At 40.3% G+C, this 25859-nt stretch overlaps 1 pseudogene; it reads right to left on the bottom strand.

Annotated features, from left to right (window-relative positions):
• Window positions 1-14004: 14004 nt before the first annotated feature.
• LOC114674030 (tubulin beta-8 chain-like) lies at window positions 14005-16155 on the bottom strand (annotated as a pseudogene).
• Between the last annotated feature and the right edge of the window lie 9704 nt (window positions 16156-25859).

The raw sequence follows: 25859 nt of genomic DNA, 5'->3' as shown, positions 1-25859 counted from the left end.
ACACCTGCACGTTATTCACATGTACCCTAGAACTGAAAGTATAATAATAATTAAAAAAGAAAGAAAAAGAAAAGAAAATGTGGCACATATGCAGCATGGAATACTATGCAGCCATATAAAAGGATGAGTTCGTGTCCTTTGCAGGGACATGGATGCAGCTGGAAACCATCATTCTCAGCAAACTATCACAAGAACAGAAAACCAAACACTGCATGTTGTAACTCATAGGTGGGAATTGAATAATGAGATCACTTGGACACAGGAAGAGGAACATCACACATCAGGGCCTATTGTGGGGAGGGGGGAGGGTGGAGGTATAGCATTGGGAGATATACCTAATGTAAATGACAAGTTAATGGGTGCAGCATACCAACATGGCACATGTATACATATATAACAAACCTGCACGTTGTGCACATGTACCCTAGAACATAAAGTATAAAAATAAAAAAAAAAGAACAAAAAAAAATAACTTTAGACATCATAACGCATAGCACAATGGGATGAAGATGGCCTGATTCTACCAAGAATGTCAAAGAAATGGGGTCTAATTCCACCAAGAATGTCAAAGAAATGAGGTCTACAAAATCTAGGTACCAAACTCAGGATAAATAGCTGCAGAACTCAATAGAAAGAGAACACTGTTCAGCCCTTGTGCTGGCTTATCACATCATCATGCACTTGACAAGTCAGGAAAGGCAAGGTAAATGGGACCTTTCATGGGTGGTGCACATAGTCAAGACTGTCACCTATGGCAGCGGCTGGTGCAGAATATATCTCAGTGGAATCTTCATGTAACCATGAAAACTAGCAGACCACCTGAGGTAAATGCCCTATTCAAGTGTACAATTTTTTAATCTTTTATACTATATTCTTAATGTACCTTTTCTGTGTTTGTATACACAAATGCTGACCATTGTGTTACACTTGCCTACACTATTTAGCATAGTAACATGCTGTACAAGTTTGTAGTTTAGGAGCAATAGGCCATACCATACAGTCTAGGTGTGTGATAGGCTATACCACCTAGGTTTGTGTAAGTACATTCTATGATGTTCACGCAACAATGACATTACACAATGGTGCATTTCTCTAGATATATCCCCATTATTAAAAATGCATGATTGTACAAAAAATAAAATGGATTTTGAAAGAGCGAAATTGCTATCTATTGTTTCATAACATATAACCTCAAAATTTTGTGGCATAAAATTGCAAAATTTATTACCTGATTGAGTTTCTGTAAATGTGGAATTGAAGGACAATTTATCATAGTGGTTGTGCCTCAGGATATCTCATGTGGTTACAGTCAGATTTCAACTGGGGCTGTCATTCAAAGGTTTGACTAAAACTAGAAGATTCACTTTTAAGTTTGCTCACGTTCACGGCCCACTAGTCTGTGGGATGCGTAATTGAAGGCCTCAGGTTCTCTCCACATGGATATTTTTGTAGGGCTGCTTGACTCTTCTCACCAAATAGTTGCTGGTTTCTTCCAGAGTGAGTGGCTTAGGAAAAAGCAAAGCATAAGTGGCAAAATATTTTATGACCTAGACTCAGAAGTCACACATAGTCACTTCTGTCAAATTCTATTCACCAGAAAGGATTCTTAAGCTTGAGATACCTTCAAGAAGAAGAGAATTCGGGCTTTTGAAAGGACTTCAATAGTGTGTGAAAAAAATGAAAGTAAAACACAAAAATAAAATATACAAACTTTATTTTTCAACATAAGCTTTATCAAGTTCAAGAGACTTTTACAAGCAATAATACCAGCCTTTAGTCTCTCCCTACAAAAACTAAGGTCCTGGAAATTTAACCATGTCAAGACAGTCTTTTTACATTATTAACTAAAGAAAAATGGGTGTCCTTTAAAGTTTTTTAATATCAGAAAAGAAAAAGAAGTTAGAGGGAGCCAAATCATGGCTAAAGGGGGGATGCCTAATAAATTTCCACTGAAACTCTGGCAAAATTGTCTCTTTTTGATGAGAGTAATGAAGAGGAACATTGTTGTGGTGGAGAATAATTCTCTGGTGAAATTTCTCAGAAGTTTTTCTTCTAAAGGTTTGGCTAACTTTCTCAAAATATTCGTAATAACACGTGTTATTGGGTTTTTTGTTTGTTTGTTTTTGGCCCTCTAGAAAGTCAATAAGCAAAATGCCTTGAGCATCTTAAGACACTGTTGCTATGAGCTTTGTTCTAGACCAGTCACCTTGTGCTGTGACTGGACCACTTTCACCTCTTGCTTTGATTGTGTTTTGTTTTGAGGATTTCACTAGAACAGCTGTGTTTTACCTGCTTTTACAATTATTTGAAGAAATGCTTCAGGATCTTGATTCCACTTATGTAAAACTTCAGTTGAAAGCTCTAGTCTCGTCTGCAGCCGATTTGGGAACAATAATTTTTGTATCGTGAGAAGTTTTTCAAAATTATGTAAATTTAACCAATTGAGATGGCTATGGTATTGGCTGTTGTGTATGCTATTGTCATTCCTAAAGCAGGGCATGAAAAAGATTAATTTTTTTCTGGTGAATTAATGTGAATTGTCTGCCACTGCAGGCTTTATCTTCAACATCTTGTCATCCCTTCTTAAAATGAGTTATTTATTTGTAAACTTGTGAATGTTGGGGGGCATTGGCCTCATAAACTTGTCATAAAGAATCAGTGATTTTACTATTCTTTCACAACTGTCATAAGTTTGATGTTTATTCTTGCTTTAATTTTAGCAGAGTTCATGTTGCTCTAATAGCACCTCTTTTCAAATTTGTATCTTAGTTTTCCTATTGTAATTTTTCAAATTAGATCCTGTTCAGACATGTTATAACAAGGTAGTACATGTTTATTTAGGTGTAACATATTTCTGAAACCTATGCATAGTCTCTTTATGATATGCATTTCCCATAAAATTTTTGAAGATCCTTCATACTTTGAAGAGTTTCAAACCATTTTTGAACATATTTTTAAATCATCACAAGAAAATTTTCTATAGCACTGGATTTCAGGCTTATCAAGTTTGTGCTATGTATAATAACCAATGGAAATACCAGATGGGCAGCTTAGCTATTGAAATAGAATTGAAGTTAAATGATTATGGTGGTATTCAGTAAAGACCTGCAGGAATTGAAAAGCATTAAAAAGTTTAGAAATGAAAGCACAGGATTATATGTACCAATTAAGAGGAAGGAGAAGAGAGGAGCGATAACAGAAAAAAAAAAAAAAAAAACAGAGAAGAACCAATAATAGCAAATTTTATGTAAAATTTAAGAATAGGGAAGCCATTGCTGTTCTTCACAGGAACACTGACATTTCTTTGTCAATAGTATCACTGAAATGCCTGCTTCCATTTCCAATATCCTGTCTTTGTGAAGCAGAGAATTTTTCAATGACAGCAACCAAAACAAGATTATGGAGTAGACTAGACATAAGCACCACATTTTGGGTGTCACTGTCTCCCATCACCCCCTGATGGAACTGTCTAGTTGCAGGAAAACAAGCTCAGGACTCCCACTCTACATTGTAGTGAGTTGTATAATTATTTCATTATATATTACAATTCAATAATAATAGAAATAAAATATGCAATATATGTAATGTACTTGAATCATCCTGAAACCATGCCTCTGCTCAGTCCATGGAAAACTTGTCTTCCATGAAACCAGTCCCTGGTGACAAAAAGATTGGGGACTGTTGCAATATAGGAATAACAACATAAAGCGAGGAAAACAGAAGATCACATCTTTAATAATATATGCACTGATGGTGTACAGAATACACTAATTACATTCATTCAGTTAAGTATCAACCAGTACCTACAAAACACATACAAATGTGTGCAATTATTTTAGGAGAGCAGTGAACGAAAGAGCAAGAGAGACAGACAGCAAATTAAAGATATACATGCATAATTATTGAAGCAAGAACTCATCCCTATGAAGAAAAATCTACACACACGTCAAGTAGTAATGAGTACTAAGAACACAAAGAAGAGTGAGAAAAAAGATACAGGTTAATTCATATAGAACAATCAAGGAAGTTTTTCTGCAATAACAGTAGTTACCATCACAGGTTTCAGAATCAGGCAGATGCCAGTTTTAATCTTGATTCCACATCTTATAGCTGGGTGTCCCATACACAGTTTATTCCACTTGTAAATCTCAGTTTTCTAATTTCTAATTTCTAAATGTTTATTGCATTATTAGAAATAAAAGCACATGAACAAATACTAACATATGTAAAGAATCAAGAACAGAAAAAATAATAAGACTATATAATGATTCAAGAGTAATGGTATAAAAATGAAGACAATAAAACTGCCAAACTTATTAGAAGATAAATACACATAAAGAATTTAGCATGTCATGTGGCATATAATTAGCCCAAGGTAACCACAATTATTATCCTCACATTACTAAGGAAAAATGCGTATCATACTTGGGCATTTTAAAAGCTGTGAGACATAATTTTTCAAATTATGCTAATATGTAAAGATTCAATTTTGTGTAAAATTAAATAGTTCTACCTTTAACATTTTTTAAAGAGATTTATTGAAAGCATATGTCAAGAATCTCATGTCATGCTTTCTGCTTCTTAACCAAAGTTTAGAGGGACTTAACATTAAATCAGACTCTTAAAATGTAGTTGTATTAAATAAACTGTTTAAAGCAAGAATAAGCACAACAGCATTAGCTTCTTAAAAACTGCTTAAGCACTTCATCTACAAAATTATTTGACTTTCAAATACACAGGAATCTGTTTAGAAAAATTTTAACTAGAAAAAGCTGGAATTCTAAAATAAAAAGTGCATAAGGCCATAAACATTTTTACAGCTTTTAATTTAGATGTCAACTGAGGAGAAAAAAACATTCTCTGGTTTGCTTTTATACCATGAAAGACTTTATCTTTTATTACCTGCCATACAGAGCAACTCAATCATGTTGAATCTTGAAGATAAACTTTAACTTAATTTTAAGTTTTGGCTAATTTTTAAGCATTTTTCAGTCACCTGCCACAATTTTATCTCAGAAACCCAAAGCTCAATTTCATTTAGACATTTGGAATATTAAAACAGAAGGTTAAATACTTCAAAATAATATTCATGTAGAGGCTTATGCATGTGGACCAGGAATCCTTATGTATTACAAAGTTTATGAGAACATAACAAATGTTGATATACACATTTAATTCTAAAATAAAAACTTAAAACAAATAAAATTGTAACAAATCAAGTATATTCTGCGGTTTACATATTTTATCTAAAAATACAGGTATTAAACGCTCAAGGATGAATAAAAGAAGAAATCACAAGAGAAAATAGAAAACATCTAAAGACAAATAAAAAATATAAAGTACCAAAAGTTAAGAAATACATCAAAAGCAGTACCATAAGAGAAAACTTTATAGCTATAAATGATTATATAAAATAAGGTATCATATCAACAACAACTATACACCTAAGGAACTAGAAACAGAGGAAACAAGAGAGAACAATTAATAGCTAGCAAAAGACAAAAAAATGATAATGATAGCTAGCAGTGGAAATAAGTGAAATAGAGAATAGAAAAACAATATCAAAAATGAACACAACCAAGTTTGTTCTCTGAAAAAGATCAACAAAACTGACAAACCTTTAACAACATGGACTAAGAAAAAAGGAGAATACTCAAATTAATAAACTCCAAAATAAAATGAGTACATTACTACCAAAGTTACAGAGTAATAAAAGGATATAAGAGGGTATCATAAAGACTTGTACACCAAAAAATTGAATAACCTAAATAAAATGAACAAATTCCTAGAAACAAAAAAACTACTAAGAATGAATCATAAAAGTCAAATAAACCTATACATCAAGGAGATTCACCAAGAAGATTGCATCAGTAATCAACAATCCAGCTACAACAACAACAAAAAGCCCTGGACTACACGGCTTCATTGTTGAATTCTACCCAACATTTAAAGCAGAATTAACACCCAGTTTTTCTCAAACTCTTTCAAAGCGTTGAAGGGGAGGTAACCATTTTCTAACTTATTTTGTGAGGCCAGGATTACCCTGACACCAAGTCAAAGACATCACAAGAAAACTACAAACATAATCCTCCACGAAATGCCAGAAATTCAAATTTAGCAGTGCATTAAAAGGATTATACACTATGAGTGAGTATAATTGACTCCCGAAATAAAAATATGCTCTAACACATGAAAATCAGTGTAATACCACATCAACATAAAGAAGAAAAAACCTCATGTGATCATATTAATCAAAGAAGCATATTATATTTAAAAAAAACAGCTAACATTACAGTGAAAGACTGGAAGCTTTTACCCTAAGAGCAAAAACAAGGATGCCTGCTTTTATCACTTCTTTTTGACATAGTACTGGAGGTTCTAATTAGTTAGAGCAAAAAGACAAGTAAAAGAATAAAAGATATTCCAATTTTTTAAAAAAGTAAAATTACCTGTTTGCAGATGACATAATCTTATATATTAAAAATCTTATAGTTTCTGTGATATCAACTGTCAGATGGAATAAAATTTAGCAAAGCTACAGGATACTAAGTCAATACACAAAAATCAATTGTATCTCTACAATAACTAACAATAAACTATCTGAAGAAGAAATCAAGACAACAGTATCATTTGTGATGCATCAAAAGAATAAAATACTTAGAAACCAACTTAACCAACAAAATGAAAACCCTGTACAGCAAAAACTATAAACATTGCAGAAAGATATTAAAGATGACACAAACAAATGAAAAGACGTGTGTTTATGGATTGGAAGACAAAACATTGTCAAGATGCCATTTTTAACTATAGTCATCTGTGCATTCAATAAAATTTCTATAAAAATCCCAATATTTGCAAAAATAGAAAAACCTATTCTAAAATTCAGATGAAATCTCAGAAAACCACAAGTTGCCAAATTAATCTTAAAAATGAACGATTTTATAGGACTAACACCTCCTGGTTTCAAATTTACTGCAATGCATCAGTACCAAAAGCAATGTTGTACCAGCATAGAGACAGACATAAAGACCAATACAATAGAAATAAATAACCAAAAAACATGGTCATGATTTTCAAGAAGGCAGCCAAAACTATTCAATAAGAAAAAAACAGTAGTTTTAATGGTGTTAGAAAAAAATGGATATTTACACAGAAAGAATGAAATTGGACCCTTACTTTATATCATATAAAAACCTAATTTCAAAATGGGCCAAACATCTAATTGTAAGAGCTAAAACTGTAAAACCCTTCCAAGAAAACATAGGGAAAAAGTTTCATAATATAGAATCTGCAATAATTCCTTGGATATGACAGTGAAAACACAGACAACAACAACAACAAAAATACATAAAAAGAACTTCGACAAAGTTAAAAACTTTTATGTATCTGAGGATACAATCAACAGATTGAAAATGCAATTCACACAGGGGGAGAAAATATCCACACATTATATACGTGATAAGTAATTAATATCCAGGCTATATAAAGACCTCAGCAACAGCAACAAAATAATCAAATTTAAACAAGAGCAAAGGTTTTAAAATACACATTTCTTTAAAGAAGATATACAAATGACCAGTAAGCACAGCATAAGGTGCTCAGCATCACTAATCATGATAAAAATGCAAATCAAAATCACAATGCAATACCAACTGACACATATAAGTACAGCTACCATCAAAAATAAAACAACAACAACCCAAAACAACAAAAACCCAGAAACAACAAATGCTGAATGTGGAGAAGTCAGAACTTTTACACACTGCTGGTGGGAAAGTAAAATGGTACAGCCACAATGGAAAACAGTAATCACCATGTGACCCAGTAATTCCACTTCTGGGTATATACCCAAAAGAAGTGAAAGTGGGAATTTGCATAGATATTTGCACACCCATGTTTATAGCAGCATTTACAATAGCCAAAGGTAGACAAAGCCCAAATGTCCATCTACCGATGAATGGATAAGCAAATATGGTCAATACACTCAATGATATATTATTCAGCCTTAAAAAGAAAAGAAATTCTAACACATGCTACAACATAGATAAATCTTGAAAAGGTTATGCTAAGTACAATAAGCCAGACACACAAAAAAGCAAATACTGTATGCTTCCACTTTTATGATCCACCTAAAGCAGTTAAACTCATAGACACAGAAAGTACGTTGGTGATTGCCAGGGGGTGGGGGGAAGGGAAATGGGGAGCTATTGTTCCATGGATACGGAGTTTCACTTTGGGATGATAAAATAGGTTCAGAAATGGATAGTGGCGATGGTTGCACAACAATGTATTTGTGCTTAATGCCACTGAATTGTACACCTCAAAGTGGTTAAAATAGTAAATTTTCTGTTACACATATTTTACCAAAGTAAAAAAAAAAAAAAGCAAATATTTTAAAAACTACATTTTTCTTTGAACTGTCTCTTTACATCCTTTGTCCATTTTTCAATTCGGCTGCTGGTTTTTTGTTTAATAATTTATGATAGCTATATATATATATATATATATAAACCATATATATATATATATATATATATATATATATATATAACCCAGATTAGCTTTTTATCTGTCATGTATGTTGCAGATCTATTTCCCCAGTCTGTTGACTTTTGACTTTGAGGCATTTTTCTCTCATAGAAAATTTTAATTTTTATGGAGTTAAATGCATCAGTCTTCTATTCAATGACTTCTTAATGGGTATGGTGTTTCAGTTTAGGATGATAAAAAAAAAGTTGTAGATGTGGTTAAAGATGGTTGCACAACACTGTGAGTATACTGGATGCCACTGAACTGTACATTTAAACATGGTTAAAATGGTAAATTTTATGTTATGTATATTTTACCAACAAAAAAGGGCCAGGCTTAGATGTTTCTACGTTAGGAGTTTGAAGTACCTCTAACATTTATCCCCCTCCAGGACTCTAATTTATAAAACACCCACACAAGAAAAGTAGCTATTGACTTCACAAATCTCCATTGCACCTTACAGTCCCCTCAGCAGGGACTGTCTGGGAAAGCAGAGCTGGAAAAAGCCGCATAAACTTGAGGTCAATATGAGACCTCCCATCCCCTACTCTGGAACCTAATGGAGGAAGCATGCATGCAGGCTGACCTGGAGAGATGAGATGGGGTGGGTAGAACAGTCCTCCCATTAGCCTAGACTTTGAGTGCTCTCACATGCTCTTAGGAATGCATCAAACCAAGAAAGCAAGCTAGGAGGGTAACACAGCTACCTGTACACAGGGAGTTATGAAATGTCTGCGCTGAGCAAGTGACGCACAAGACGACAGAATCAGTATGACCTTTACACAGTGACCTGGCTTAAATAATTTCAGGCTCTCATTAACCAGGTGAGCTCCTCTTTCCCTCTGAGGTAGGTAAACTAGAGGGAATGAAGTCGGATTTGAGGATAATGGAAACGAAAGCCTGTTGTATTTCTTCTAACTCTGTTATAAATATAAAGTAAAAAATAAATTCCCTTTCTCAGGGCCCAAATGTTGGGTAAAAAAATTTTTTCTTCGTCATCTCCGTCACGTAATGAGGACTTTAGCAGAGCAATACAATCATGATTGTTTACCCTTTCTCTGCACATTGTGTGCTTTTTCAATTTTATAAGGTAACTGATCCACTCGTCTAATCACTAGAGGTGACAATGCCAGCCGTCCTCACTCGCTCTCGGGGCCTCCTCAGCCTAGGCGTCCGCTCTGGCCACACCTGAGGAACCCTTCAGCCTGCGGCTGCGCTGTGAGGGCCCCTCTCTGGGGCTGGCCGAGGTCGGAGCCGGCTGCCTCTGCTAGCTGGGAGGTGTAGAGCGAGAGACGCGCGCGGGAACCCGGGCTGCTGCGCGGCCCTCTTGGGCCGGCTGGGGTTCCGGGTGGGTGCGGGCTCTGCGGCCCTGCATTCCACTCGGGGTGGCCGGCCGGCGCCTGCTGGGTTTGGTGGGGGGATGAGTTCCCTCTGGGCTGCCAGAGTGCCCGGGCTGGGTGCCACAGAGTCCTGCCGGGAGTGCAGTGAGAGGTGAAACCGGCTGAGTTTCTGGGACTGGCGGGGACTTGGAGAACTTTTCTGTCTAGCTAAAGGATTGTAAATGTACTAATCAGCACTCTGTGTCTAGCTAAAGATCTGTAAATGCACCAATCAGCACTCTGTGTCTAGCTAACCAGGTGGGGACTTGGAGAACTTTCCTGCCTAGCTAAAGGCAGCAATCAGCACCCTGTCAAAACGGACCAATCAGCTCTCTGCAAAATGGACCAATCAGCAGGCTGTGGGTGGGGCCAGATAAGGGAATAAAAGGCTGCCAGAGCCAGCAACTGCAACCTCCTGGGGTCAGCTTCCATATGTTGAGAGCTTTGTTCTTTTGCTCTTCGCAATAAGTCTTGCTGGTGCTCACTCTTTGGGTCCATGCTGCCTTTATGAGATGTAACACTCACTGCGAAGGTCAGAAGCGTCACTGCTGAAACCACAAACCCACCAGAAGGAACAAACTCCGGAGGCACCATCTTTAAGAATTGTAACACTCACTGTGAGGGTCTGCAGCTTCATTCTTGAAGTCAGTGAGACCAAGAACCCACCAATTCCGGACACAATCATACTAGCTGTGAGCAAGACCACTGAATGTCACACCGGGTGGTCAGCATGTCTGGGAAGAGCAGAAACTGGGGCAGCCAAACGGCTGGCGGAGGCCAGCTAGTATGTATGCGATGCCTACTCCATGGAGGACTCCACATTTAAAAGACAAGATAACCAAATGCCAGGCTGCCTCGCCAGTTATCCCCCAAATAAAACAATACAAGTAAACTCTCCAGGGAATGTGTACGTGTGCACACCTAAGCACATGCACACAGCTACATGCAAAAGGGAAAGGCTGGGAAGGAACGAAACCAACCTCTGAACACCAGTTACTTCTGAGAAAGGGTCAGGTGAAGCCGACTGTCAGTATTACTCAGCTTTTCAACTGATGAGATTGCGTCAATTTTGGCAATTTTTTTTTAAAGTCAATTTGCACTCCTTGGGTGATCACACAGGCCCCGCAAAACTGAACCAGCAACAACTATCTGCACCACTTCCTATGAGGCCAAATAATGGCTTCCCTCATAGCTCAACCCTCCCACCCACCTCCTAGTCGTGGTCCCATGCAGGGGACTACTGGGCTTCTGAGGTACAGGGATCCAGGCCAAACCCACCCCACAGATTCCTGGTGAAACCAGAATGTTTCCAAGTGCCTTTCCCCCACCTGGGCCACGTACCCACTGCATTAATATGCCTGTGTTTGCTCCCCTAGGGCAGAGGCTACATTTTCTTACAGCTGGAATGAGGAGTGGGGAGATTTGATGATGTCCTGTACACGTTGGATGTTAATCTGATGTGGTGCTGTAGGAGTAGCTTGCCTGAATCAGGTGCATTCTCAGCACGTGGTGTGTGCTGCCCCTTCCAGCTGCAGGAGTCCCAGAAGGTAAATGCTACCACAGCCCGCATCTACTGGTGAGCAAATGTCAGGTGACCTGCAGCCGGCCAAGCAGCTGCTAAGTGACCAACAGGCTGGATCTGCATCTCACTTGCAGAGGCCCTGCCTGGCTGCTGGGGCTGCCCTGTAGACTCATCCTGCCTCCTCCTGCTCTTCTGTCCACAGCTATCCCAGCTTCTAGCCACAGCTGCTCTCCAGGTGGGGAAAATCTATGGATGCACCAGAGTGCAAGTACTCAAAGACTCCAGTGTGCAGACAGGCCCCTGCTCCATGTTGTTCCCATATCCAAGCCCAAGTTTATCTAGAGCTTCAGCAAATCCAAGCTTCCCTGAATTCCCTGCTGAGGCCAAACTGAGTCCTGCAACCCCCTACACTGGTAAGCTACACTGAGTCCTACAACACTACACTGGTAAGCTGCTAGTCCCAGCCTCTCCTTCCTCCTGGGCCCCTGTCTGTACAGTTCTGAAGCCCTACAATAATGTTGAGATTCTAAGCCAACGCTCACCCATAGAGGTAAACAACCAGGGGCCGCCAGGGGTAGAGAACATACTCAGACAAGTTCCACTGCCTGTAGGCTTAATGTCCTTCCCCCACTACCCGCCATATTTGCCAGGCTGGAAGGGGACTCCAGAAACTTTGGAAACCCAATCTTGTAGCTGGTGTACGAAAAAGAGGCCAGGAAAAGCACCACTTCTGTCCATGAAGCCCCTAGATGGAACCCAGGAATTGGGAAATATGTGGGTACCAAGCCTGACACCCACTCAGACCCAGGTGGCAACTGCAGCAGTGGTTGCCCCCTTTGCCACTCCCGCTGTATCAGTACAGGAGGGAGGAGCACCTGACCCCATGTGTGAGAGTAGAGACACTAAGTGTGGGAAGGTTCCAGTGGTTACTGCAGTTGAACCTTCCCAACTAGATCCATGCAAGGCCATCTTAGGTGGGTGCATGCCTGGGCTGGGCTGGGCTGGGCAAGGACGCCCTTCGGAGGGTGAGAGCCATGGAGGAGGGCTGTCACAGAGGTTCCTTTTCCTGCTCTGAGAACAGGTTGGGGGAGTATGGGTACCTCTCCCACCTCCCTGCTGCTTCCAGGACCCCCTTCTTTCAAGATGAGGCATTTTTCTGCCTGCCTGTTCTCATTTGACCCCCATAGGCCATTGCAAACATTCAGATAAGAAAAAGGAAACAGCCCCATCTGTTTCCCCTGACACATCTGAGGCAGGGGGGTGTGCCTAGGGAACCTAGAGTGGAACCCATACATCTGCCCACCCCCAAGGCTATGCTGGCTTCATCTTGTCTATCTGTGTGATATGGGGGGAGAGGTCATCAGACAGGCTGTGGACGAGTTCTACAAGAGCCAAATAGAAGAGCACTGTCCTGGCATGCTGCCCAGCACCCAGCTCACATACACATCTCCAACTGGACAGCTTCCCTGAAGCAGGCCTTGAAGTCAGGCTCCCTGAGAAGCCTGGAAAGGAAACTCTGCCAGGCTAAAGGGCCTATCCCCAAAGGTGCCACCCACACCAGTCTCATCCTGACAATCTTGGATTATTTTTGCCCTGAAGTTTTGGAGTGGAGGACAGGGAGACAGGAGACAGTGCACATTAGCCACCTTTCCAGAGAGAGTACGCCAGTCCTCCAGATTGGGGCGGGTCAGACCTCCTCCTCACTGGTTGCCAGTTGAGGAAAGCAGCACTCGTGAGCATCCGCCTGTCTCCCCAGGTCCTGTTTAGAAACCCCATCTGTGCCTTTGGAGAGAGACTGCCCCGAGAACACAGGCCCAGCAACTGCCATCTACTACTCCCAGGGCCTAATCCCCTTCTACATGGGGTTCACTGCCTGTGACTACATAGTGGGCTTGATTCCTGCCCACTAGTGCCTGCCAGATACCCCATGCCCACCTCATGAAGAGAATGAGGTCACATAGACACACCCAGGCCACCATGGTGAGGGGGTGACTGGGGCCCTACTTGCCCACCCTTCATTGCTGGTTCAAGGCCAGCTGTCTGACCACATTCATACCCTGAGGTGGGATGTTGGGGACATTGTCCACTGGGGTCACTAACCACTTTTACATTTCCAGAAACAAAGGGCCAGCTGGTCCCCCTGGAAGTTCGGTACATGGGATAAGCCAAGGTTTAACCTTCAGGAACAGGTTTCTCACCAATTAGCTGCCCAAGACCCAGGGCAGCCCCAAGTTTGTGTGAAACCTTCCTTCCATGTCCATGGCCCATGTCGACCCCTCCAGGAGCCACTGGAATGCTTGTTCCTGGGCATGTGATAAGCCCAAGACAGCTGCAGCTCTGCAGAACCACTATGCCCATCTGGCAGCAGTACACCGAGAGGGTATAGAATGAAGTTGGAAGTGAAACCAGATACTACGTGAATGCTTTACTAGGTAAAATCACTTCCTATAAAAATGGTCTAAAATGCAAAAGGAGATGTGAAGACACAAAGAAAAAGTGCGTAGTGACACATGGCTATCAGGACACACTAAAGAATCCACACTGCTTCCCCCCTTTACCCAGAAAAGAAAGGTTCTAGGCCACCTCCTCCTCAGCACACTCCTCAAACTCCTTGGCCAAGGCATTCTGGCACTGCTGGTACTCAAACCAGATCATGTTGCTTTCGACCTCAGTGAACTCCATCTCATCCATGCCCTCACCCGTGTACCAGTGCAGGAAATCCTTGTGCCTGAACATAGCTGTGAATTGATCTGAGACGTGCTTGAAGAGTTCCTGGGTGGCCATGTTGTTGCTGCTGAAGGTGGCTGACATTTTTAGCCCCTGGGGTGGGATGTCACAGATGGCTGTTTTTACATTGTGGGGGAGCCAGTCAGTAAAGTAGCTGCTATTCTTGTGTTGAATATTGAACATTTGCTCTTCCACCTCCCTCATGGACATGCAACTTCTGAAAATGGCAGTCACCGTTAGGTAGCTGCCATGATAGGGGTCACAGGCAGCCATCATATTCTTAGCATCAAGCATCTGCTGGGTGGGTCAGGGCTCAGTACTGCTGGCTGCCCTGGCTGGTGAGTGAGGCAAAGCCAGGCATGAAGTGCAGCCAGGGAAACAGGACCATGTTCACAGGCAGATTCCACAGGTCAGCATTCAGTTGGCCTGGGAAGCTCAGGCACATGGTGGCCCCACTCATGGCAGCAGACATCAGGTGATTCAGGTCACCATAGGTGGGTGTGGGCAGCTTTAGATTTCTGGGGCACATGTTATAGAGAGCTTCATTATCAATGCAAAAGGTCTCATCTGCACTTTCTACAAGCTGGTGGACTGAGAGGGTGGCATTGTAGGGCTCCACCATGGCATCTGACACTTTGGGTGAGGACAGGACACTGGATGTGTTTATGATCCTATCTGGGTATTCTTCCTAGATCTTACTGATGAGAAGGGTACCCATCCCAGACCCAGTCCCCCCACCCAGGGAGTGAGTCAGCTGGAACCCTGCAGTCAGTCACGGCTCTCAGCCTCTTTCCTCACAACGTCCACTACCCACTCCATCAGCTCTGCGCCTTCTGTGTAGCGCCCCTTGGCCCAGTTGTTCCTAGCTTCACACTGACCTGAAAGAAAGTACAGCCACTCAACGGCCAGGTATACGGTAATCACTGGTCACCACAATGCAAAAAGGGCCAAGTGTCACATGTAAGGTGAAAGTATCATTCACCCTGCAGGTGGAGCAAATAAAACCCCCTCCCCCAAAGTTACAGGACAGCAGCGTCACCTGTTATAAATTCAGTCAGGAGCCAAACCTGAGACAGCCTAACATCAGACCATGCTGCAGGTGCCTCCTTGCTCATTACCAGGGAAGGCAGCAGCCATGGTCCCAGCTCAGCTCCCTGCAGGGAGATTACATCAGCAGCTCCTCACCTTGAGGAAACAGCTGAGCCTTCCTCCCAAAGCCCATTTAGGAGAGGGAGATTTCCTGACTCAGGATAGAAGGGTGTTCAGGATCCTTGACTCCACAGTTCCCACAGCGATGACCTTGGGGCACTCCTTGACTTTGAGCTGCCCTAAGGAGCTGCACCCCAGTCTTGACCTGCAGCTCACCGAAGATGGAGTTGTCCAGCCTGAAGATCCACCCGAAGGGCCTGGAGTACACAGAGTCCATGATGCCCGGCTCCAGATCCATGAGCACAGCGCGGGCTACCTACCTGCCACATGAGGGGGATGGGCGGGCATCAGCGAGGGGAGGGCCGCCATTCTCAGGAGGGCGGTTGGGGAATGACTGGGGTCTCACCGCTGGCCTCGTTGTAGTACACGTTGATGTGCTCCAGATGCAAGTTGCTGTCCCCGTGGTAGCTGTCAGTGGAGTCAATGGCATGTTCGTCAGAGATCACCTCCCAGAACTGCGAGACAAGAGGGGCCAGACAGGTCAGGGGTGAGCCAAGGAGGCCACGGAGCTGTAGGCACCCTAGCCCCTCTCCCACCTCCACCCCTCCCGCAACCCCCAGACCGCTGTGTCCCTGGGGGTCCTCTCTGGCAGCCTCACCAGCCGCCCAGCTCCACCGTGTCACGGCAGGGAGCCCAGGGTCCCCAAAGCAGAGGCGCCAGCCCCGTCACTGCGAATATCTTCCCGGCCACCCAGCAGGCCTGCGCTGGGCCCTCAGAGCACCGGCAGCCAACCTTGGCGCCAAACTAGTTCCTGCACTGCTCGGTCTGCTTGAGTACGAGCTCCCTCATGGCCAAAGCAGGACTAGGGCGGCAGGAAAAACGCCAGGAGGAGCAGACGCGCAACGACCTAGCCCGCGCCTCCCCAAGGCTTAACTAGCCCCGCGCCTACCTACCCCAGCCTCGGATTGGGCTCCCAGAATAAGCAACAGCTTTACTTCCACACAGGGGTACCCGCCTGTGAATCCCTTGTAGTTTATCGTCTATTGGAGAGTTCAGGTGGCCTTGCTCTGGTCCTTTCCACGTTGGGGAAAGCTGATCAGCTGGAAAACTTCCTCCCATGTCTTCAGTAAAACTAAATCCCTAGGTGAGCTGAAACTGAATTTTCCTCCCATGTGAAAGAGGCAGGCTTTTGTTTCCATATTCACAGAGGGCCTTTGCACCTGTCCTAGATTGGTGACCTATTTTTGTAATTGATGAGTCCTTTCATCTCTTAGGAGATCTGTCGTTGTGAAAGGCCTTCCATGTGCTAACTCAACAGGACTTAATTATAAGTTTACCTTTGGAGCAGCTCAAACCCGCAGTAAGCTATGAGTGTTAGAGATAGGCCTCTGATGTAGCTAGAGTCTTCTTTAAAATATAATTAGCCCTTCACCTTTCCAGAGGACTGCGGTCCCCACGCAGACTTAAGGTGATATTGGATTCCTAAAGCTAAGAATAGGTGTTGGGATACGCCTGATGTGAAAGACGGGCCATTGTAACTTTGCAAGCTCTTAGATGACCCATACTGAGGAATTATTTCTTCTGGTAAACACTTTTCAGATAGAATGGGGAATGCCTTGATCTAACCAGTGAAGGTATCACTAAGCATTAGCAAATATTTGAATCTCCTACAGAAAGGCATCTGAGTAAATTAGAGTTGCCAGTCCTCACCTGGATAGGTTCCCCGAGGTTGGACAAGTTTAACTGGAGAAGAGAAAATTGCTGGGCCCTTTATTTCAGGCATAGAGCTCACAGGGCTGAGTCACCTGTTTTAGTGTCTTGAAAAGATTTATCCTCATAAACAAATGAGACATTAACTGAAACAAAGAATCCCTTCTAGGGCGAAAAGAATCATGAAAGTGCTTATTTTCCTATAATTGGTACTTGGCATTAGTAATTTATTACCATCAGTCAGCCAGCCAGAGGGGCCCTGGACTAAATTTCAATCCCTGGCCCATTTTTCTTCTTCCTCAGAGTATTCTGGCCCAGCTCTATGTATGCTGACCAGCATGCCCATGAGTTTAATTGGTCCTTTCAGTGAGGGGCCTTGGCTGCCACATCTGCGAGGGCATTTCCTTTTACACAATCAGCCTCTCTTTTGATGTCCTCTGCAATTAATTATTGCCACTTTTTTTGGCAGCCAGGCAGCATTCTAACAAGCTCAAAATCTGAGTGATGTATTGAAAACCCCTTAGTAGTCAGGAGTCCCTACCCATTCCCAGTTGCAGCATAAGCACGAAACACGTAAAAAGCATACTTGGAATCAGTGTAAATGTTAACTTTTCAATCCTTTCCAAACTACAGGGCTCTAGTAAGTTCAATTAACTCAGCTTTTTGAACTGAGGTAGAGGCGAGCTAGGCTTGTGCCTTGACTACCTTGTGCTGACTGGTAACAGCATATCTAGCCCTCCTGTTTTCCTGATGCAAAAAACGACTTGCATCTGTTAACCATTCTTCCTTGGGATGGTCAAGGGGCTCATCTCTTACGTCTGGTCTGCTAGAATAAATTTTTTTCAAAACCTGTGACATGGGTTGGCTGTTTCTCCAGTCAAATCTTGTCTTGAATTGTAGCTCCCATAATTCCCATGTGTCAGGAGAGGGACATTTTCTGAAACATTACTTGTCTCTTTTTTTCATCTCTGATTTTATTGATTTGTATCTTGTCTGCTTTTTAGTTAGCTTGTCTAAATGTCAGTTGTTTGACTTTTCAAAAAATCAACTTTTTGTTTAATTATTTGTATTGTTTTCTTTATTTCAACTTTATTTCTGCTCTGATCTTTATTCCTTTTCTATTTTTGGGTTTGGTTTGACCTTTCTTTCTAGTTAATTAAGATGTATTGTTATTTATTTAAAGATTTTCTGTTTTTATGTAGGCACTTACAGTTACAAATTTTTCTTTTATACTGGTACCTCTTTTACAGTATTCCATAGATTTTGCTGTGCTATGTTTCCATTATCATTTGTTTCAAGGAATTTTTCTATTTTCTTCTTAACATTTTATTGAGATACTGATCATTCAAGAGCGTATTGTTTAATGTTAACATGTTTCTACAGTTTTTGAAATTCCTTTCATTTATTGATTTATAGTTTTATTCCATTGTGGTCAGAGAAAAATGCTTGATATTACTTTAATTTTTTGAATGTTCATAGACTTGTTTTGTTACCTAACATATGGTCTATGCTTGAGAATAACCCATGTGCTGAGGAGAAGAAAGTGTATTCTGTAGCTGTTGGATAAAATTTTCTGGAAATATTAGGTTCATTTGTTCTATAGTATAGTTTAAGTCTGATGTTTCTCTGTTGATTTTCTGTCTGGATGATCTATCCAATGACTAAAGTGGGGTGTTGAAGTGTCCAGCCATTATTGTATTAAGGTCTTTTTCTTTAGCTCTTATAATATTTGCTTCATTTATCTAGGTGCTTTACTGTTGGGTGCACATATATTTCTAATTATATCCTCTTGATGAATTGATATCTTTATTATTGTATAATGACTTTCTTCATCTCTTCCTACAGTCTTTTGTTGAAATCTATTATTGTCTGGTATAAGTATAGTTATTTCTGCTCTTTTTTTGGTTTCTGTTGGCATGGAATACATTTTCCAATCCTTTTATTTTCAGTCTAAATGTATCTTTATGGGCAGAGTATGTTTTTGTGGGTCACAGACTATTGTCTTGTTTATCCATTCATCCACTCTTTGTCTTTTGACTGGAGTATTTAGTTCATTTACATTCAATGTTATTATTGATAACTAAGCACTTACTCCTGCCATTTTGTTATTTGTTTTCTGATTAATTTTTGTCCTCTCTTCCTTCTTTCCTTTCTCTCTGTCCTCCTTTTAGTGAAGGTGATTTCTCTTGTAATATAATCTAATTTCTTGCTTTTTATTTTTTGTATATCTGTGGTATGCTTTTTGATAGGAAATTACCATGAGGCTTGAAAATAATATAACACATCATTTAAAACTGGACAATTTAACACTGATTGCATAAACAAAGAAATAAGCAAAACAACTAATAAAAACTCTACACTGTAACTTCATTGCCATTCTTTTTTTTTTTTTTTTTTTTTTTTTGAGACAGAATCTCACTCTTTTGCCCAAGCTGGAGTGCAGTGGCACTATCTAGGCTCACTGCAAGCTCCGCCTCCTGGGTTCACGCCTTTCTCCTGCCTCAGCCTCCCGAGTAGCTGGGACTACAGGTGCCCACCACTGCACCCGGCTAATTTTTTGTATTTTTAGTAGAGACAGGGTTTCACCATGTTAGCCAGGATGGTCTCGATCTCCCAACCTCATGATCCACCCGCCTCGGCCTCCCAAAGTGCTGGGATTACAGGTGTGAGCAACCGCGCCCGGCCTTCATTGCCATTCCTTTAAACTTTTTGTTGTTTCTCTTCCTTCCCTATTTTACTGTCTATGTCTTGGAAAGATGTTGTAGCTATTAATTTTTATTGGCTTATTGTTTACTCTTTCTATTTGAGATTTTTGCACACCATGATTACCGTGTTATAATATTCTATGTTTTCTTCGTGTGCTATTACTAGTGAGTTTTCTACCTTCACATTATTTCTTGTTGCTCACTAACACCTTTTTTTTTTTTTTTTCAGGTTAAGAACTCCCTTTAGCATTTCTTGTAGGACAGGTCTGGTGTTAATGAAATCCCTAAGTTTTCATTTGTCTGGAAAAGTTCTTATTTCTCCTTCAAGTTTAAAGGATGTTTTTGCCAGATGCATTATTCTAAAGTAGAGGTCTTTTTTTTTCCTTCGGCTCTTTGAATATGTCATGCCACTCTCTTAGCCTGTAAATTTTCCACTGAAAAGTCTGCTGTCAGATGTATTGGAGTTCCACTGAATGTTGTTTCTCTTCTCTTGCTGCTTTTAGAATCATTTTGTGTCCTTAACCTTTGGAAGTTCAGTTAAGTGCCTTGAGGTGGTCTTCTTTGGGTTAAATCTGCTTGGTGTTCTATAACCTTCTTGTACTTGAATGTTGCTATCAAATGTTGGGGAATTATTTAATACTATTTAACATTTCTTTAAATAAATGTTTAACTCTTATCTCTTTCTCTACCTTCTCTTTAAGGCCAATAACTTAGATTTGCTATTTTGAGGCCATTTTTAAGATTCTGCAGGCGTGCTTTATTTTTTATTCCTTTTTTGTCTCCTCTGACTTTGTATTTTCAAATACTCTGACTTCAAGTGCTCTAATCTATCTTCTTGATCAATTCTTTTAAGTAATTCTGGCACATTCTTCGGTATGCAAATTTCATTTTAACTTCAGAATTTCTGCTTTATTCTTTTTATAGAGTGATCTCATTGTTAAATTTATCTGATAGAATGTTGAATTCCTTCTCTGTGTTATATTGCATTTATTTAAATTACCTCAACCAGCTATTTTGGATTTCCTGTCTGAAAGGTCGCATATCTCTGTTTTTCTAGGATTTGTCCCTGGTGCCTTATTTAGCTTGTTTGGTGAGGTCATGTTTTCCTAGATGGTCTTGATACTTGTAGATGTTCATCTATATCTGGGCATTGAAGAGTTCAGCCTTTATTGTAGTCTTCACAGCCTGGGCTTGTTTGTACCCAAGATTTCTGGGAAAATTTTCCAGGTTTGGGAGACTTAGGCCCCAAACCCAATAACACAGTAGTTTATGCAAACACATAGAAGTACTGCCTTGGTGGTCTTGGATTAACATCAAGAAAAATTCTCTTGGTTTATAGAGACTCTTGTTTTCTTACCTTACTTTCTCCCAAACCAACAGTCTCTTTTTCTGTGCTGAGGCATCTGGTGCTGGGGTTGGGGTAACATAAGCACCCCTGTGGCCATCACCACTGGGACTGTGCTGGTTCACACCTGAAGCAGGCACATAGCTTGGTCTCACCCAAGGCCCACGGTAACCACTCCTTGGCTACCATATAAATTCGCTCAAAGACCTAGGGCTCTATGATTAATAGGTGGCAAAGCCAGCCAGGTTTGTGTCTCTTCCTCCAGGATGGCAAGTTGCCCTAGCCATGAACGGGTCCATAGATGCTATCTGGGAGCCAGAGACTGAAGTATAGAATCCTCAATATTTACCTGCTCTTCTATTTTACTGTAGCTAACCTGGCACTTAGGCTATAAGACAAAGTAATTTTTACTCTTCCTTCCCCTTTCTGTAGGCAGAGGAGCCTCTTCTATGACTGCCAACACCACTGGACCATAGGGTGGTGGGGCCGGGGGGGATTCTGCCAGATTATCATCAATTTCTCACTTAAAGCCCAAGGACTCTTTAGTTAGCTTATGATAAATTCTGCAATGCCCGGGACTCAACTTTTGGACCAGGGCAAGTGCAGAAGTGCTGACCTAGTCGCTAGGCCTGGACTCAAGAACTCTAAGATTCTGCTTGGTGCTCTACCCTACTGTGGCTGAGCCGGTATAAAAAGTGCAACACAGAATTCTCTTTACTTTCTCCCCTGCTTTTCTCAAACAGAAGAAGTCTTTCACTGTAGCTACCACCACTGGAAATGTGCTGGGTCACACCTGAAGTTAGCACCTCTCAGAGCAAAATGCCCATGGTGCATTATCTGGGTATCATTGTTTTTTATTCTGGGTGCAGGTGCTCTTTAGTCAGCAGGTGATGAATTATGCCAGGTCTTTACTGACATGGCAGCACTGGGTTTAAGGTAAAGTCCTCCAATCACTGTGCTCTCCCTCTCCCAAATTCACAGGTTTCTCTGTATAGTGTGACTGCTGCTGACTGGCGGAGGTGGGAGAGTGGTGTTGTGAGCACTCCCTTAGCTGTTCTGCCTGGTGTCTCAGTAGTTCACATTCTTCCCATTCCCTCCCTACATTCCACTGGCCCTGAGCCCAGCTTGGCAGTATGACTTGCCTAATAATTGAAGTCCTTGTGGCCTAGACTGCCCCCTTAAGTTCTCTTAGGGTCCAATAGCAGTTCAATTCATAGTGGCAAGGCTTGTGAAGACTCAAGATCCCAACACTGAGATGGGAGATTTTCCTCTTACTAAGGCCAGTCCGAATGCTCCCTCCATTGTCAGATGTCAGCTGAGTACAGCCTGTTTCTGCTTTTCACTGTGACAGGATAGTACTGAGTTTATTGCAAAGCCTCACAATCTGTGCTCTCCCTCTCCCAAACATACAATCTCTGCACTATGTGACCACTACTGGTGGTTGAAAAGGCGGTGGCATCAGTGCTTCTAGAGTGTCATTTTTTTGTCTTCTCCAATGTCTCTTTCAGTGATATGAAGTTAATACCAGCTACTGTGATTGCTCACCTAATTTTTGGTCCTTTTGGCAGTGCTTCTTACATGTAATGAGTTGTAAAAAATTGGTGTTTCTGTGTGGGGGATGAGTAGTGTAGGGTTCTATTCTGCCTCCTTACTCTGTCCCTGCCTTAAATTTTTTAGATTCAGGGAGTAGATTTGCAAGTTTGTTACCTGGATATATTGTGTGATCCTGAGATATGTGGGATATTATTGATCCCATCACCAAGATAGTGAGAATGTACTGTGGGATATGATTGATCCCATCAGTAAAGTAGTGAGCATATCACCCATAGTTTCTCACACCCTGCCATCCTCCTTCTTTCCTTCATCTAATAGTCCTCAGTGTCTACTGTTGACATCTTTATATTCATGAGTACCCCATGATTACATCCCACTTATAGGCAAGAACATGTGGTATTTGGTTTTCTGTTCCTGTGTTAATTTCCTTAGGATAATGGCCTCCAGATGCATCCAGGTTGCTGCACAGGACATGATTGTATTCTTTTTAATGTGTGCATGGTATTTCATGGTGTATATGTATATTTAGAACATATTTCTATGCAATTCATTGATTCAAATATAAATTAATTCCATGCCCTTCCTACTGTGAATAGCAATATGATGAACACACAAGTGCATGCGGGTTATTTTTGTAGAATTTTTTTATTTTCTTTTGGATAAATACTCAGTGATGGAATTGCTGGTTGAATGTTCTTCTGTTTTAAATTTTTTTAAATATCTCCAAACTGCTTTTCACAGTGGCTGAGCTAATTTACTTTCTCACTAACAGTGTATAAGCATTTCATTTTCTCTGAAGTCTAACCAGAATTTATTTTCTCACTTTTTAATAGTAGCCATTCTGTCTAATATGAGATGGTATCTCACATTGATTTGCATTTCTCTGATGATTAGTGATGTTGAACATTAAGAAAAAGATCCCATTAAAACAGTGACAAGGGACAAAAGCAGACACTTCTCAAAAGAAGACATACAAGTGGCATTCTTATTCTGTCACAATAAGTTGTCTTTCCTTTGAAAAATACAAAATCACAACATTTGAAAAATCACTTTCATTTTAGCATGTTTTCCCTTCTCTATCTTCTTTTCTCATTTGTTAATCTTTTCCCTGATCATTATGAATCCACTCGGAAGAGTAACCTCCATTCTTAGTCTGCGTGATTTGTGCTGATGAGCTAGTCAGCTCTCTTAAAATCACCAACAAAAAAGTTTTAAATTTCCTAGTTAGTAATACATTTTTAGCATGCCACAGGATACTAGTAGAGCAAGGACTTCTGGTCCAGGCATTGTGGATTATGATGATTAGTTCTCTGGATTTCTATATGCTTTGAGATTAAGAGGTATAAATTTAAAATAAATTGGATTCATACTCTTTACACATTTATTGGATTTGTTAATTATTCCATAGGAAAACAGACAAAACACTTTTGTGTAATTCAGTTCTGTTTCACCATATTTAGGGTTACAAAAAAAAAGAATTATATTGATTTAGTTGAGAGATTAAATTAACCTCAATCATCACATGTGATTTTTCTACAGATTTTTAATGGTACTGACATTCTTTTCAATATGTCAATGCCTAACTTGAGTTTCTGGGGGAGAGATGAGCAGCTAGTACTACCCATCTAAAACATAATGTTTGTTACTTGGAATAATGGTGTGATAAGATAGTCTTCAAGATGATGCCCTCAATTTCTTTCTTCCTTGCATGCACATGCTGCTCTTTACATTGACAGGTAGTCTAATCTCCCATTTCTTGAATCTGAGCTGGGCACAATGACTTGCTTTGCTAAGAGGATGCAGCAGAAGTCATATTCTAAGACCTCCATGCATAGGTTATAAGAAACTTTGTAGGATTTTCCTGTATGTCTTGGGACTAATTACCATGTTGTGAGGACTCCAGGTAATATGGAGAGGTCAGATAGGCATCACACAAAGCAGCCAATATGCACTGCCAGCCACGTGAATGGCCCGTCTAGGCTTTTTAACCTAGTTGAGCTTTCAGTTGACTTCAGCAGCAGCCAAAAGAAAACTTTTGTAGCACCCGTCAATCCACAAAATCATGACAAATAATGTTTTTTAAAATTACTAAACAAATAATAAAAATAAACACATACTAAACAATAAATAATGCCTTAAGTTTTGGAATGGCTTACTATTCAGCAAGAGATAGCTAGAACAAGTACTAAATATTGTACAATACTGCATAAGTATAAGTTTAGTCGTGTAATATACTTCTATATTTTAAAGTCATTGACATTTCTGAAAACAGTGTAGAGGTGAGCACTGATTAAATGGTTCCCAGGAGAAGTTATCTGTTGTATCTCAACATCACCATTTGCCAATGGGAGCTGTATTTTGTTTATGGAAAATATACATTTTAATGTTCAGTTTAAAAAAATATACTAACAATTGTTTAGAAAGGCATATACTATTTTGAAAACAAAATCAGAGAACCAAAAAAGTGTAAACTTTAAGGCTCTAATCATATTTATATACTATTTAACACATATATCCAAAGTCTCATGGTAAATATGTTTATGTAACACTGATATTTGGATAAATAAGTTAAATTATCAGTTTTCTTTTTAAATGATAGGCCTCATAATTGATGTGACATTGAGATGGCTGCAGTGAATGGGCTTATCACCATAATAATATTTTCTTTTTAATACTTATTTAGGAAGTTAAGTGACAACCGAAGTGTCTAAAGCTGGGTTACATAGTAGTAATAAAATTAGAGTGACGCTTATTTTGCAGCACCAAGATTGTAATTCTTGCTGTTGGGGTTTCTGATAGCAAACTCAATCATGGGTGGCTTCTGCTTCATGCTTAGATGGTTGGCTGGAACATTTCCTGTTTAGAACTTTCTATTTTAACACTTCCTGCCTGGAGCTGTTTAAAATAGAAACAAATCGATCTGATTTTGAATTTAGCCAAGTTATTGTTATAATTTGTTCATATGTTTCTACTTTTTAGACTGTGGCTTTCATGTAGACAGAAATTGTATCTTATACCTCTTTTTCTTCAGCACCTGTGTGCCTGGCACCTAGTTAAATTTTCAGGTTTGTTGAATAAGTAAAGTAAAATCATACCAGAGTAAACTATTAAATTTATGAATTTTACTCAGAAAATTTATAGGTAAATAAAATATATGAATCCTTTAATTGTGATGTTAGGGTGTTGATTTTAGATTTTTCCTGCTTTCTCTTATAAACATATCTCAAAATAATAAGAGT

This window comes from Macaca mulatta, chromosome 19 (assembly GCF_049350105.2).
Source record: "Macaca mulatta isolate MMU2019108-1 chromosome 19, T2T-MMU8v2.0, whole genome shotgun sequence".
Taxonomy (NCBI): domain Eukaryota; kingdom Metazoa; phylum Chordata; class Mammalia; order Primates; family Cercopithecidae; genus Macaca; species Macaca mulatta.
This window is presented reverse-complemented; position numbering and strand designations above follow the sequence as displayed.